The sequence below is a fragment of the Phoca vitulina genome, unplaced genomic scaffold, assembly GCF_004348235.1.
Source record: "Phoca vitulina isolate PV1807 unplaced genomic scaffold, GSC_HSeal_1.0 scaffold47, whole genome shotgun sequence".
NCBI classification, from domain to species: domain Eukaryota; kingdom Metazoa; phylum Chordata; class Mammalia; order Carnivora; family Phocidae; genus Phoca; species Phoca vitulina.
Genome location: NW_022589750.1, coordinates 4,774,030 through 4,787,865, shown reverse-complemented (window position 1 = coordinate 4,787,865; position 13,836 = coordinate 4,774,030).

Below are 13,836 nucleotides of genomic sequence, written 5' to 3'. Positions count from 1 at the left end.
TGGAAAGAGCCAAGATGTCCATCGACAGATGAATGGATAAAGAAGATGTGGTATATATATACAATGGAGTATTATGCAGCCATCAAAAGGAATGAAATCTTGCCATTTGCAACGACGTGGATGGAACTGGAGGGTATTATGCTGAGCGAAATAAGTCAAACAGAGAAAGACATGTATCATATGACCTCACTGATATGAGGCATTCTTAATCTCAGGAAACAAACCGAGGGTTGCTGGAGTGGTGGGGGGTGGGAGGGATGGGGTGGCTGGGTGATAGACACTGGGGGGGGTATGTGCTATGGTGAGCGCTGTGAATTGTGCAAGACTGTTGAATCTCAGATCTGTACCTCTGAAACAAATAATACATTATATGTTAAAAAAAAAAAGATAGCAGGAAGGGAAAAATGAAGGGGGGAAATCGGAGGGGGAGACGAACCATGAGAGACGATGGACTCTGAGAAACAAACTGAGGGTTCTAGAGGGGAGGGGGGTGGGAGGATGGGTTAGCCTGGTGATGGGTATTAAAGAGGGCACGTTCTGCATGGAGCACTGGGTGTTATGCACAAACAATGAATCATGGATCACTACATCAAAAACTAATGATGTAATGTATGGTGATTAACATAACAATAATAATTTAAAAACTAAAAAATAAATAAAATGTATGAAGCTATAAACTTAAGGTGTAGGCAGGTGATTGCACATGATCTGCAGTTTTAAAACACGGAGGGAGGGGCGCCTGGGTGGCTCAGTCGTTAAGCGTCTGCCTTCAGCTCAGGTCATGATCCCAGGGTCCTGGGATCGAGCCCCGCGTCGGGCTCCCTGCTCCACGGGGAGCCTGCTTCTCCCTCTCCCACTCCCCCTGCTTGTGTTCCCTCTCTCGCTGTATCTCTCTCTGTCAAATAAATAAATAAAATCTTTAAAGAAATAAAAAATAAAAAAAATAAAACACGGAGGGAGGGAAAGAGAGTTCCCGCGAAGGCGGGCTCAAGAGAAAATCGTGATGCGGAGAAGCAATTTGCTGTCGCAGAGACGGTGACACGAGCTGACCGCTAGCTAACTGACCCAGGTAGGCGGCGGACTGAACAGAGACCACACGGAAGGTGAAGCACCCCCCCCCCAGCCCCCGAGAGCTTCAGCAAACCCAGACAAGCCATGTCAGCAGGGCTGGGCCCTCGTGGGCAGGCAGGCAGGGCCACCGCGCTGTGCTCGCGCACACAGTGTCCTTCTTCTTCTGCCACCAAAGGTACGGGAAGGAGCTCGGTGACTGCACACCTCCCCCCCCCCCCCCCCCCCCGCAGCTGGCAGAGAGGCAGAGAAGCTTGCTCAGAGGCTTCGGAGGCTCTCTGAGCCCAGGACGCAGCGGGCAGCAAGCGGAAGGAGGGAGCAGGCATGTGGCATGTGGCAGGCATGTTCCTCGCTGGCTGTCCCCATGAGCTGCAGCTGGCCGGTGTCAGTCAAGCGGGGGGCCACCCTGATGATGCCCGTGCCGGTCAAGTCCCTTTTTAGGGACTAACCCAGGGACACTGCCGTTATACTTGAGCCATCTGAGGGATTCTTGGGCGGGTCTGCAGTTGGCGGTCGTTACCCGTTTTCCACTGAAGATGGCTCCAGGGCCAGGGGCCAAGCTCAACTCTGCAGCCGCGGGAGGGCTGCCCGGTCTCAAGAAGTCGCACTAAGAGCCTTGAGCTCCTCATCTGCTAGGCGGCAAGGTCTCGGGGGCGGCCTTGAGCCTGTTCTGCCATCACGCCGCGGTCAGCTGTGGCACGGACCCCTCGGGGAGGAGAGCAAGGACCCGACGGGGAGCTCGTCTGCAAGTGTGTAGCAAAACCAGTCCTAGAACCTCCGCTCCAGCCTTCTGCCCAAGCGTGGCCCCAGGGGCCGGCAGCCTCGCGTCCCCGGGGGCTTTCTAGAAACGCAGGGTCTCGGGCTCCACCCCAGACTTCCTGAATCGGAATCTGCATTTTAACAAGATCCCCAGGTGATTCCTACACACGTTAAGGTCTGAGAACCCCCGCTCTGTGGCACACTGACTTCGGAGCCCTACTAACTTTTCCCCAACAGGGAAGACAGAAAGTAAAAAATAATAAAGCAATTCATCTTCCCGCCCCACCCCCCGCCAGGAAGCTCTTTCTTTATCATTAATTTTGCTGCCAAGGCACACATAACTTGAAAGTGTCTCTCAAGTAAACAAATTCCATTTTCTGGTAATGGTCTGACCGCTCCATTTTTCAAATTTTAATCAAAGACATAGATCACTCCCTGTCAGAACTTCTCTTCCGTGCAGGATGCCAAGGGTTTCTTGGTTGATAGAATTACAGCAAAAAGCGAAGAGATATGCTGTTTGGTTAGCCTGGGAGGCCTTATCAGGGCTAAGTGCAGTATTTCCACTCGGGCCTTTCGGAGCCTTGGATTGAAACAAGACTGAGGACCATTTGCCCTCCAGTCTGCCCCGGGGCTGATGAGAATAACTGATGTAATTAAGTGGGACTGGCAGAGACTGAATCTGCCTGTCTCCTGGCCCCACCTCAGGCTCTGGTAAGACTCGTAGTTACAGAAGACAGCAGAGCCACGGAGCCTACAAGGATCAACTTTCATTCTCAACAGGGTCCGGCATTTAGTGTATAATTTGGGTATACACATGACATACATCTCACCTATATATATCTCAATAAACCTTACTTTAAAAAATTGCAATGGCATTTTTGGGGGGCTCAACAAAAAGATTCAGAAATGAAGCTGGCAAAAATAAATGTGAAAAATAGTTATAGGAAAGATATAAGTAAATACAAGAAGGGAGTAAAAATAAGAGCAAGGAGGAAGGACTTGCCTTGCCAATATTAAAATATATTGCTGAGCCGTAATTTTTTTTTTTTTTAATTGTAGTGAGTATACAGCATTTACCAGATCAAATCACAAACAGAAGTATGGAAACAGAGACATGTCTTGTAAAACTCTCTAACAAAGGTGGTATATATATCGGATTGGTGAAGATTTGTAACAGTATTGGGACTCAGTGAACTTAATGAAATGAGAAAAGGGAGATTGTTACTCTATATCCTCCATTCAAATGGACGTAGGTAGATTAAGGATTTAGGTATAAAAAATAGTATAAGCACTGGCAGGAAATACGTGTGAATAGTTACCCTACTGGGGGTAGGTTTCCCCCAGGTGTCATGGCGTGCATCCTGCCCACATGCACCTAATGGCATGGACCGACAGGCTGGACCACTCAGCTCCTCCCTCAGGAACGTGAACAGAGGAACGCTGAGCTGGTCGGCAGTGGGAGCTACCACAAGGCTTCAGTGAAGACGGTCCCCAGCCAGGCCAGAGGTGGTCGCCCTGAGCCACCGAGCCACGTGCACATGGAAACAATGCATGCACAGCAGTAAGCAAGCGGAGTCTGTGGGCAGAGCCAGGAGCAGGCAGACGGAGACAAGCCGGAACCCCAAAAGAGAGATTTCCTTGAGCGGCATTCTCCAACCTTTCTGAGTAGCAATTTTTTTTAAAATAAAAAATGTGACAAGCATCCTCTAATATATACACATTTATTATTTATAAATTATATACACATATTACTGCATGAATACACCTGGCAAGTGGTTGCCAGATGTAACACATTAGAGAAAAAAAAAAAAAAAGCCAGAAAAATGAGAGGCTGAAATAGCAAATAAATGGAATTTTTAGCCTGGGTGATATATACATGGGTATTTGTTATTATTTTATAAACTGCACATGTGCATGTTTGTATATCTTATGTATGTTTGCCCTATTTTCCTATAAAAATTTAAAACGTATATACATCTAAGTAGAGGGGCTAAAATCTTCTTCCCACATCCCACTGCTGTGTGTGCTCCTGACCTTGGAAACCAGCGCTTTAGAGTGCCTGGGGCTTCCCGTTTTAGACCGAATCTCCACCTCTTCTTACAGTGCCTGCCCTCCCCATCCCACCTCTTTTCTCTGGATGATAAAAAGTCCGACTAAGACAGTAGAGAAAGCTTTTGTAAACACGACTCACACGTTAGGCTTGATCAGAAACATATGTAACAAAGAGTTACCATCACTAATATATAAGGAATGTTTACGGATCCCTAAGGAAATAGAAGATAACACCCCAAGGGAAAGCTGAGCAAGGGATATAAACAGGCAGCTCAGGAAAGCAGAATATCAAAGAGTGAATAGCCATACCAAAAAAAAAAAACATTACTAGTGATCAAACAATGCAAATTTAAGGAGTGGAATTTCTTTCGGGCTGACAAAATGCTAAGAAGAATGTTACTCGCTGAGTGTGAGGGTATGGAGAAATGGACCTTCCCATGGAACTAGGGGGATATAAAGTGTGGCAGGCTCTCTGGACAGCAATTTGTCATTTTATGGCAAGCCTGCTCGTCCACCTATGCATTTATCCACAGAAAGAACCGTAGAGAATGCACAAAGATTTGGTCACTGCAACGTTTTTATAATGGTAGATAATAGAAAGTGTAAATAACAGAAAGCAACCTAGGGGACCAACTCTAGGGGATCTATAAGGTGCCCAGCTCCAGGGATAAATAAACCATGGTCCATTCTGAAGGGGACCCCCATGGACCATTGAAAGGGAGCCGTTGATTAATGTTGAATGATACGGAAAGACATCCAGTATATACTTTAAGTGAATAAGTAAGCGGCAAAAGCTTGATCTCATTTTTTGTATAAACCCCAAAAATACATACCAAAGTGATATTAACAACGATGGTCTTATGGATTATTTTCAGTTTCTTATTTTTGAGGATTTATTTCCTAAACGCCCCTAAACAAACATATTTTAATTTCGTAATAAGACAGTGATCTTTAGGAAAAATATCCTACTTTCAGGAAGACAAGTGGTTCATCTCCATGTCAATTTTAATCAAATAGTCATTGCTTCCTAGGAGACAATGCCAAGGATTCTGAAGCTGTGGCCGGGCTCAGATGGTGCGTGCTAATGATCCGCTAATGATGTCTGCAGGGATCGTGGGAGGTGGGAGTAAGCTACCTTGACCTAGTACCCTCCAGCCGTGACACAGAAATGCAGTTTATCAATGTGGCCTTGTGTTTTGGGTTGCTTTTGAATGGGGAGAGACCCAGCCAGAGTCATGTTCCCAGTTCCAGCCCGGGGGTGTCTAGGAAGGAACCGCTCTTGGTAACACACCGTCACGGGCACTTGGGACGTGGATGGAGAAAGACAACCCAGCTGCCTCCCGCACGCCACGTACATGCTTTGAGGATACAGCCAACGCCCTCATCCAAGTGGATCTCTCTGGTGCTTCAAATCACAGAAGCAAAAGATAGCGCTAAAGAAATGTAAGGGATCATTTGATTCTACTCCATTTTTTTTTTCTTTTTACAGAAGAGGAAACCGAGGAGCAAAGAGTTAAGACGTTTTGATTTGCATAGGAGAAAAGTCATTCCTCCCAGAATCCTGAAGGGTGCCACCAGGACCCTGTTGGAGCAGCAGGACAGCTTGGCACGCCAGGCTCCGAGCAAGGAAACCCAAATATTCCCCACTGAGTCACAGTTTCCACATCAATTAAGTGGGGATAATTCCACCTGCTCTGCCTACCCTCCCCCCGCCACCCCGGGAATGTTGTGAGGCTCAGATGAGATAAGGAACAAATGAGGGAAACATTTGCAATATACACAAGAGATTACCAAAATCTTTGACATATGAAAGTTCTTAAAATAGAAGCATATTAACCTCTCAAGAGGAAAAAGACAAAGGACATGAAGACTATTTATAGAAGAACTACAAATGACCAGAAGCATATGAGGTCCAACCTCACTCATAGTAGAAGAAAAACACGCTAAGACATCAGGAAGTTACATTTTTCACCTATAAAACTGGCACAAGTTAGAGCAATTGAGGCCCAGAGTTGGCAAAGATGTAGGGAAATAACCTTTAGGTGGTGGGGAAGGTGGGCGGGGGTTGGAGAGTGAGTAGATGTGATCCTTCGGGATCAAGGATGCTCATCACTATGATATCTTAAAAAGTGGGATTTATTAAATTAATTATGGTACATCTACATAATGCAATTGTATGGCACCATTACAAATGATACCATAAATCTAAAGTTCCTGACATAGAAGGATGTCCACAATAACATCATGTAAAAATAAAGTTGATTGCAAATACATTTTTGCATGATATCATTTGAATTCTACAGGGAGCATATGCTGCTTACTAAAAAATAGGTACACATCTCCCTGTTTATTTTGAAAGGAAAAATATGGATAGGCATATAAAAATATTTGGAAGTAATATATAATACTAGCGGTTGTTAGTCTCAGTGGGGAAACTACGATTTACCTTCATTACCTTATAATTTCCTATAAAATTTAAATATGTGTATGAATGTTGATTTTATTATCAGAAAACAATCTTGACAAAGGGAACCTTTTCCCATAAGGTCTGGTTGCTACCTCGTTTCTAAATGAACTCTTTGCTCATTGTCACTCCCAGTTTCCTGAGGACCCCAGAACCTGCTTTTCTAGAATGAATTATTCTGCCAGAGAGATGGTCCCTGGCATGGAGGACTTGTTTCTGGCTGGAGCTTCCCGTATAACACCTAAGAAAATTCACAATAATTTCGTATCTAATATCTAATATCCAGGTTATGCTCAGATTTCCTCAGATTGTCCACAAAATGCCTTTCCAGATGGTTCCAGATTGTTCTTTCTTCCCCCTTTCCCTTCGTTTCTTTTCTTCAATCTAGGATCTCACCGAGGTTCATGTGCTGCATCTGGTTCTATCTCTGTGGTCTCTTTTAACCTAAACCAGATTTAAAAGAAAATAACATCGACTCATTTTGAACTATCTTGGCCAGTTTGTTTTTTTCTTGTGGAATGTAACGCATTCTGGATTTGACTGATGGCTTCTTCTCCATGGCATCACTCATCTGTTCCTCTCTCTACTTTCTGAAAGGCATGACGTGGTGTCCGGAGGCTTGATTAGATTCGGGTTGGTAGAGGGTATTTATAGTGCGTCCTGGATCCTCTTGTTAGGACGCCAGGTTGTCCTAGCGGGATGTGATTTGTGGCTATGTTTCATCACCTGGTTAGGGCAGTGACTATCCTTCCTTCACCCAGTGGTTTTAGTAGCATTAATGATCCTTGCTTGGACCAGCTATAATGGAGATGGCAAAATGATGCTATTTCTCATTTTCTCATTCTGTCAGGTCTGTTGGTGGTATTCTTCTGTGAAGAAGAGGAAGAGCTCACTTCTTCAATACTCCCACCCCTAGGGCGCCTGGGTGGCTCAGTCGTTAAGCGTCTGCCTTCAGCTCAGGTCATGATCCCAGGGTCCTGGGATCGAGCCCTGCATCGGGCTCCCTGCTCCGCGGGAAGCCTGCTTCTCCCTCTCCCACTCCCCCTGCTCGTGCTCTCTCTCTCACTGTGTCTCTCTCTGTCAAATAAATAAATAAAAATCTTAAAAAAAAAAAAATACTCCCACCCCTCCACCCTGTCTTACTTTAGGACTCAAGGATTATTTCCTACTCAGTCTGCTGATACTCAAATAAAGTCATCATTCTTCCAGATACTCCAATCGATTCATACTAATAGGTCCAATTCAAATTAACATCACTGGATTTTTCTCACCTTCTTTTATTTTATACTTGTGCCTTTTTTTTCCCCTTAGAGTGAAATCTTGGTTTCTCATAAAGTGAATATTTTATGAATATTTTATAATTTAGTTATTTGCATTATCCAAAAACACATAAATTGTTTTGAATTGTAATCCAGTATTACAACTAATAAGAAGCCTACTGAGAAGAGTTCCCAATTTCTTTGCAGTTCTTTTCATGCTTTGAATACATCTCCTGAAGAATGTACAGAGTATTTTTCAGAATTGGCAGGAATTAAGATTTTTCCAGGTGTGGGTATGCTATGAATTTTATATACATGAGGTTTATTTGTTTTGTTTGTATTCAATTTTGGGAATTGCTTTTTTTCCTTCCTTTTTAATTTAGATTGACTTTTGAATATATAAACCACTGACATGGCTCAAAAGTCAAAACCATATTAGGAGGCACAGCTGTCTGGATTCCTATTGCCCCGCCATAGTAGCCATTTTTATTAGTTTCTGGTTCATCCTTCTTACGTTTCCTTTTGCAAAAATGAGCAAATATGGATAGATATTCTTCTATCTCCTTTCTATACACACTGTTCTGGACCTTTCTTTTTTCACTTAAAATGTATCCTGGAAATTACTCCCTAGCAGTTCATAGAGATCTTTCTAGTTTGTTTTGTTTTGTTTTGTTTTGTTTTTATGGTTGCAGAACCAGAGATCCACAGAGTCCCTCATGTGGATTTAGCATAATTTAATCAGTAAGCATCCCATCAATAAATCGTTGGGGTACTTTCAATTGTTTACTGTTATATATGGTGCCACAATAAATAACCGGGCGTTTACATTTTACTATTTGTGGACTTCTATCTTCAGGGTGGATTCCTAGAAGGGGTTCTGCTGGGCCAAAGGGAACCTGCATATTTAATGTTGCAGATCTTTGGAAACTCTCCTTCACGGCAGGTGCATACTTTTCCACCCACCAGAAAAGCACAAGAGTGCGTGTTCCAGCTCATCAAGGGAATCTGTTGCCCAGCATTTGGATTTTCTCCACCCTCACTGGTAAGAAAGTGCAGTTTTCATATAAACTACAGACAGATGTTTTTTCCTATCTTTAAATGCCACCTGCTTATTTTTTTCTGTGAATTGCCTGCTTGTGTGTTTGCCATTTGTTTCTGAGGGTTGTTTTAAAATTTCTTTTCTTCCCAAATTTTAAGAATTTATATATTAAGATCGGCCCTTCACGATTTAAATTGTAAAAATTTTCTTCCAGTTTGTCATTTGTCTTTTTTGTCTTTTTTTTAATTATTTATTTGACATTTTTCTTTTGACTCTGTTAATTTTTTGTCTTTTTTTTTCATTGTATAAATCTGGGGCCCTCAATAGGCATTTATTAACCTTCCTCCAGTGAATAACTTTTTGTCTTTTGACTCACCAAGCTTTAACCACTATGATGCTGAATCTCTATATTTTTTTTATTTTACCACTCTGAATCCTGAGGCATGGTAGGCCTTTCCCATTCCTGGACCGTAAAGGATTTTCGCCCGTGATTTCGTGGTGCTTGTTTCATTTTTACATTTGGACCTCATACATCTGTTACTTCATCTGGTGGGTGAGATGAGATCCGGATGTATCTTTTCCCAAATGGCCTCCAACACTATTATTAGAGACCCCATCTTTGCTCCACTGACTTGAGATGCCGCCTTCATCCTAAACCACATTTTCATATATATCTGGGCCTTTCTCTGACCTTTCTACTATGTTCCTTTGGTCCGTCTGCCTCTTCAAGCACCAAGATGACAGTCTTCAATATGTAGACTTCACAGTGTATGTTTTAGTATCTGGTAGAATGTCCTGCCTGTGACGTCTCTTCTCAGGGTTATGCATACATGAAATCTAGAATTAACTACCTAGCTCCAGAAAAAAAAAAAAAATTGGTATTTGTATTGGGATTGCCCTGGATTTATATATTAATGTGCACATAATCAGCGTCTTTGTGATGTTGACTCATCCTATCCAGTAGCAAGGAAAATCTACTTTTGTGTCTTTCCGTATTACAGCAAGGCTTTGGCACATATCTTGTTAAGTTTACGCTTCAGCATTTTCTCTTATTTGTTGCCATGGAGTCTCTTCTGCAATATGAGGTCATGTCTTCAATTGGTTATGCAGAGGTTTTTTTGTTTTGTTTTTTTTAACAGCTCCTTGGGTGACTCTAAAGTATAGTTAAATTTGAAAACTCCAATTCAAAATGAAAATTCACTGTTATCCTTCTATTTAAAGGTTATGCTTTAGGGTGCCTGGATATCTCAGGAAGTTGAACATCTGACTCTTGATTTCGGCTCAGCTCATGATCTCAGGGTCGTAAGATCAAGCCCCTCAGCGCAGAGTCTGCTTGAGATTCTCTCTCTGCCCCTGCCCCCCATGCTCTAAATAAATAAATAAAATCTTTAAAAAAAAAAAAAAAAAGGTTATGCTTTAAATCTTAACCAACTACCACGGCCCAAACTGGCCACCTTTCTTCCAGATTCTCTGTTCTCTGCCATTCGTCCTCCTTGTCCTCCCACCGGTAACTCTGACCTTTTCCTTCCAGGCCCCGCATGCAGCCCGGGGACCGGTGTACTTGCTTCCTTCTCTATGGTGTTGTTCTGACCCGTGTGTTACTGTTCATTCCTGTCCCCAAATCCCCTGGCAAGGCCCTGGGCCATGCCTGTGCCTTCCCTTGGAATGCCCATCTTCTCCCGACCAGCTCAAGCTCGAGGCATTCTTCCCGGCTTCAGTCATGCTCCATGCTCCTAAGCACAAGGGCCCATCAATCACCTGCATCTAAAGCAGGCTGGGACAGCAGCACGGCCACCCCACCTCAGGTACAGGACTCACCCCCCTCTGCCAATCCTGCCCTCGCTCAGCTCTGTGGGTCCTCTCCTAAGGCTTTCAGTGTGGGGGGCAGCGCCTCACCTGCTCAGCTTTTAGCACCTGCTCCCGCTTTCCCTTAGGGATTCAGGTTTGACATTTTCAAGCAGTTTGCTCTGGGTGACTTCACAAACTCCTGGCTCACGTCCTCGTTCCTGACCCGTCCATTCCCTGAGCTCCTCCCACGCGCACAGTGAGGTGGTTCATACACAGCACGGCTTTGACCTCAAACCCAGCAGCATTGTGGTCCTGCCTGTTCCTTTACTAGGAAATTTGAACTTAGCTGTATGTTTGCAGTTTTTCCGTAACAGAAAGTTGGGAAAAGTGGGTGTCTGTTGGACTAAAGGACAGCTATGGGCCCTCTCTGCTTGAAGTTCTACCTGGGGCTCCCGGCACTGTCACAGGACCCCCACCCTCCGCCCCAGGGCCAGGAGCGGTCTTGGCTCAGCATAACCAAGTGCCTTGCTTCGAGTGACACCTAATCCCCCTCACAGCGGGACACGGAGAAGGTCCTTGATCTAGGAGGCATCTGCTCTCAACGCTGACCTCATGCTCTGGCAGAGAGTGGGCCCGCCAGTGCCACCGCGAAGCTGGAGACAGCAACAGAGGGGAGCAGCTCGGGAGGGAGCGGCCGGGCTCTGGGGAGGGGAGTCGGCCGCTCTCCTTTACTGCCTCCCCAGTCAGAGAGCATTCTTGAGACACCCTATGGTTTTGTCTCCAACTCATCCAGGAATAAAGGCAGCTCTGTGCCCTGCTGTGGGGATTAACTCTAGCCAGGCAAGGGCTGAAGGAACAAGGGTGCCCCCTGTTCCCAAAAAGGCGGCTAATAATATACTGATAAGTCATCTGTTCCCCGCCCCCCCGCCCCCTCGCCCGATTGGAGGACAGATTCCACACCAGCAGAGCGTTAGCTTAGCCCCTTCACACGGTAAGAGGTTGTCTCCTTTAAGGTTTCTCTCCCTTTGGACATCTCTTTAAAATACTCCTATTATGTGTGTCCTTTCCCCCCTCTTCATCTCAGTAAACAGACAGTCGCTGTAATTTAGTCCAGGGCATCAAGAAAACCAGTCGTGCTACACTGTGACACAGGCAAGGCTTCAGACACAGGAGATTTAAACGTCCACGATGTGCCCTACACGGAGCCTAGCACGGTGTGTCTGACACTTTAAGATCCCGCTGAATGCACACATGTAGGCTGGGAGGCAGGTGCCTCGTCCCCATTTTACAGGCGGGAACATGGAGGCTCCGAGGAGGCCAAAGCCCCGCCCCCCAAGCAATTTACAAGGGGTTCTTCCCTCTCCTGAAAACACGTTGAAACCAGAGGACCAGATCTTTGGATTCCTGATGTCTAGTTTTTAAGCTGTTTTCTGCGCTGGAGGTTGTTCTTGTCCCTTCTTCTGTCTTCCTGGGCGTTTCTTCTGGAGAGCGGAGTCCTTCCCCACCTTGGATCCTCTCCCTTCCGGCCTTGGGTGAGCCCCAGGCCCCTCCTTCCATGTCCTCACATGCAGACAGAGCTTAGTTAGCAAATGGCCTGTGCAACCGTTCGGGTGACACTTCAGATCCTACGACCACGAACGTGATGGAGAGAAGGGAGAGAGGCTGGTGATTCTGGAAAAGCTGGGGTCGGAGGCCGATGACATTTCCAAGCTGGTGCCGAACGCGGCCGTGTGACAAGTGCTCTTTTACAAGGCACTCAGAGGAATCCTGTACTGACTATGTCCCCTCCATTTCCTGGGTATGGATATGGTTGGACAGAGAGATGGGTACACGGGTGACTAAAAAACGGAAACCCCAAAGTCCCACATAGTCCCTCCCAGCCAGTCTCGGTGTTTGAGAAGGAAGGACAAGGACCCACCCCCAGCATGGCCTGCCCTGCCTACCCACGACCCTCTCACTGCGGCTCGGCCCCTGGGCCTTGCTAACACCCCTGTTCCCAGGGGACACGATCCTAACCAGGCCTCCAGAGGAGATGGCCAGCCGACAGCATAGCGGTTTGGACTGACGAGCAGACAGGACAGGCTGCAGGGAGACCACTGTATTTTGGGGCACGGACAGAGACCAGGAGCGCCAGTGCTCTTTCCCTGCATGAGGAGGGCGTCCTAGTCCAAACTGGAAGAGAAGGGGCAGGGAAAGGGGCGCCTGGAGGGCTCAGTCAGTGAAACATCTGCCTTCGGCTCAGGTCATGATCCCGGGGTCCTGGGATGGAGTCCCAGTTGGGCTCCCTGCTCAGCAGGAAGTCGCTTCTCCCTCTGCCTGCCGCTCCCCCTGCTTGTGTTCTCTCTCTCTTGCTCACTCTCTCTCTCAAATAAATAAATAAATAAAATCTTTAAGAAAAAAAAAAGGAAGGGGCAGGGAAACACAGCCATCCCAGCAGGCTGGAGGGGCATGCCGGCGGGGTAGCAACTTTCTGCCCCAGTAGTCGCTCACAAATGTGTTACTACGATCTGAAATTGCCTAAATTTTGAACACAACTGATTCATCATTTAGAGTGTATACTATTCAGAGTAAGGCTACCCTTCATTTCCTTTGTATCTTCTCGAAGTGCCCCACGCAGGGACCAGCATCCAGAGGGTGTTTCATCAGTGTCCCTCCATCCGGGGACTGCGGCCCCGCTCCCCCTTCCCTGCCCCACGCCTCTCTGCGCAGCCTCCTTGCCTGCGCTTGGGATGGGAGGGTCGTCAGGGCGCAGCTCCTGTTCTCGAGTGGGAACGCTGACCCACAGTTCTAGCTACAGTTAATCACAGGATGCCCACCCGGCCACCCTCCCAAGGGTGTGGCCAAGGAAAAAAGTGGGGGGCAAACAAAAAAGTCGAACGAGAATGGGCGAAAGCTTCAAATCTACCGTTACTCTGGTCTTGAGGTTTTATGTTTCCAGTCTTTGGAAAACAGCCACAGGTGTCAGACAGCCCCCTGCGGGCTCCCCCTGCGGGCCCCAGCGCTCCCCCCGGCCCCCCACCCGGGCCGGCAGCTGGTCCTCCCCGATTGGTAATACATCTTAACACAGTCGGCCCTCACGCAGCTGTCGCGGAGAACTCTGGCTGCCGGAATAGCTCCCTGGCAGTCGTGCACTTGTTGGTCCTCCCGGGGCTTCAAGAAGGATTAAGTTAATAATGACACTAGTAAGACAGAAAGTTACACAGTAAACGGGGAGCAGGAGGAGGTGTTACTATTATCAGTGTTGTTGTTGTTGCTATTGTTCCTGGCATAGTTGTACACGCACACAACCCTGTGTTGGGACAACAGTCTTGCTCACCATCCCCAGGAGATTTTAGCCTTTCCTCCTGGGTTGCATCCACAGTGCCATGTGCGGGACGGACCGAGCTCTGTGCCCGCGGCCGGACGCG